This window comes from Pseudopodoces humilis, chromosome 6 (genome assembly GCF_049639895.1).
Source record: "Pseudopodoces humilis isolate 2021_Gansu_Grassland_sample_001 chromosome 6, ASM4963989v1, whole genome shotgun sequence".
Lineage (NCBI taxonomy): Eukaryota > Metazoa > Chordata > Aves > Passeriformes > Paridae > Pseudopodoces > Pseudopodoces humilis.
The window spans coordinates 602,803-605,678 of NC_142205.1; the positions used below are offsets into that span (position 1 = coordinate 602,803).

The 2,876-nt window shown below is 63.7% G+C and overlaps 1 long non-coding RNA gene across 1 annotated transcript; it reads right to left on the reverse strand.

Annotated features, from left to right (window-relative positions):
* Positions 1–639: 639 nt before the first annotated feature.
* On the reverse strand, positions 640–2,876 carry LOC148184063 (uncharacterized). Its single transcript, XR_015772816.1, has 3 exons — positions 2,603–2,876; positions 878–940; positions 640–739 (listed from the first exon to the last, which is right to left on the reverse strand). It is a non-coding gene; the product is annotated as an uncharacterized LOC148184063 (long non-coding RNA).

A 2,876-nucleotide genomic window follows, 5' to 3' on the forward strand; every position in this document is an offset into this window, starting at 1 on the left:
TCCCTGGCAGGAGGGGACAGCCGGGGGGGATTTGGGATCTGCTCCCAGGGAACAGGGACAGGAGGAGAGGGAACGGCCTCAGGCTGGGATTCTGGGATTCAGTTAAATTCTGGGATTCTGTGTTTGTGCACACAGTGGGCTGGCCCGGGGTGTTGCAGGTAATTCCATGCTCCCTGCAGCCCTTGGTGCTTTTCCAAGCACCACCTGCAGTCGTGTCCGTGACCCCCTCAGCTCCTGCTCCCTCTGATCTCAAGCAGGGAATGCACACCTGGCCCAGCCCCCTCTGAAATGAATTATCCAAAAGCTTTTCATCTCTGAGAGTTATTTGCTTCCTTGACCAGCTCATTGCTCCTTTTCAGGAAAGCTTCCAAGAACGTGGAGAGACTCTCCAGAATCGTTAATCAGAGCAGCAGGGAGATTTATTAACTCTGCTCTCCGTGCAATAAACCCATCAGGCTCCAAAGGCAGCCCTGTGCCATCAATTCCTCCTCCAAATTTAAAGGCTGCTAAGGAAGGCAGCTCCAAGCAGCCAGCCCTGATTTATTGTTTGTGGCTGCAGAGTTGTGATCCTGACCCAGCTCCAGAATCCAGGAGTGAAATGAGGTCCTTTTTTTCAGCATTAATTACCTTAATGAAACCCAGTGATGTCCATGCCAAAGGTTGGGAGCGCAGGGACACCCATGGAACTCTTCAGATGGGCTGCTGTGGAGTGTTGGGATGTGACTGGGAAGACCCTGAGCTGTGGTGTGGGATGTAAATGAGCACAAATGAAATCTGTTCTGAGCAGCAGAATGTCCCCCCTCGCTCAGCTGGGCTGCCCTGGGGGAGAGGGGAACAGCTTCAGCCCCAGCTGGAAATGCCACGGGGCTTTTCTTACCCCAAAGCATCACGGCTGAAGGATGTGGCTGGATCTGTGCTCAGCTGCACTGGGGTGAGGGACCTGGAGCAGGACACGACCCCATTGCTGTCCCTGGCTGCTCCAGCAGCTCCTGCTGCACTCACACACCCTCTGCCCTTTGGGGCTGCAGCCAGGGAAGGGTTCTGCTGGAACCTGCCAGCCCTGCCAGCCCCTCCAGCCCTTCCAGCCCTGCCAGCCCTGCCAGCCCTGCCAGCCCTGACACAGCCCTGCCAGCCCTGCCAGCCCTGACACAGCCCTGACACAGCCCTTCCAGCCCTTCCAGCCCTGCCAGCCCTGACACAGCCCTGCCAGCCCTGACACAGCCCTGCCAGCCCTGACACAGCCCTGACACAGCCCTGCCAGCCCTGACACAGCCCTGCCAGCCCTGCCAGCCCTGCCAGCCCCTCCAGCCCTGACACAGCCCTGCCAGCCCTGCCAGCCCCTCCAGCCCTGCCAGCCCTGACACAGCCCTGCCAGCCCCTCCAGCCCTGCCAGCCCTGACACAGCCCTGCAGCCCTGACACAGCCCTGCCAGCCCCTCCAGCCCTGACACAGCCCTGCCAGCCCTGCCAGCCCCTCCAGCCCTGACACAGCCCTGCCAGCCCTGCCAGACCCTCCAGCCCTGCCAGCCCTGCAGCCCTGCCAGCCCTGCCAGCCCTGACACAGCCCTGCCAGCCCCTCCAGCCCTTCCAGCCCTGCCAGCCCTGCCAGCCCTGCCAGCCCCTCCAGCCCTGCCAGCCCTGCCAGCCCCTCCAGCCCTGACACAGCCCTGCCAGCCCTTCCAGCTCTGCCAGCCCTGCCAGCCCCTCCAGCCCCTCCAGCCCTGCCAGCCCTGCCAGCCCTGCAGCCCTGACACAGCCCTGCCAGCCCTGCCAGCCCTGCCAGCCCTGACACAGCCCTGCCAGCCCTGCAGCCCTGACACAGCCCTGCCAGCCCTGACACAGCCCTGCCAGCCCTGACACAGCCCTGCCAGCCCTGCAGCCCTGCCAGCCCTGCCAGCCCTGCAGCCCTGACACAGCCCTGACACAGCTCTGCCAGCCCCTCCAGCCCTTCCAGCCCTTCCAGCCCCTCCAGCCCTGACACAGCCCTGCCAGCCCTGCCCCTCGTCCCCAGGCGCCACAGCAAAGGGCTTTGGAACCCCCCAGGGTGGGGAGTCCCTGTCCTGGGCAGCTGGGCCAGGGCTGGACAAATATTTCCATGGGGAAATTCCTGCTGCTGTCCACCCTGAGCTGCCCTGAGGCCGTTCCCTCTCCTCCTGTCCCTGTTCCCTGGGAGCAGATCCCAAATCCCCCCGGCTGTCCCCTCCTGCCAGGGACTCGTGCAGAGCCAGAAATTCCCCCTGAGCCTCCTTTGCTCCAGCCTGAGCCCCTTCCCAGCTCCCTCAGGAATTCTCCAGCCCCTTCCCAGCTCCCTCAGGAATTCTCCAGCCCCTTCCCAGCTCCCTCAGGAATTCTCCAGCCCCTTCCCAGCTCCCTCAGGAATTCTCCAGCCCCTTCCCAGCTCCCTCAGGAATTCTCCAGTCCCTTCCCAGCTCCGTTCCCTTCCCTGGCCACGCTCCAGCCCCTCCAGGCTCTCCAGAGCTGTCCCAGCACTGGAGGTGCCCCAGCACAGGGGACGGGCACTGCCCTGGTCCTGCTGCCACCCCAGAGCTGGCACAGCCCAGGGACCAGCGGCCTCCAGTGGCCCCTTGCCCACCTGGGCACACCTGGGTTCATTGTCCAGAAGCTGTCAGAGCACCCCCAGGGCCTTCCCAGCCCCGAGTGCTGCATGGGGATGTCCTGAACACCCTGCAGGACCTGGGGATGTTCTCAGCACCCTGCAGGACCTGGGGAGGTTCTCAGCACCCTGCAGGACCTGGGGATGTTCTCAGCACCCTGCAGGACCTGGGGATGTTCTGAACACCCTGCAGGACCTGGGGAGATTCTCAGCACCCTGCAGGACCTGGCCCAAGCTCCTCAGTCTCTGCAGGAGCTCCCTGC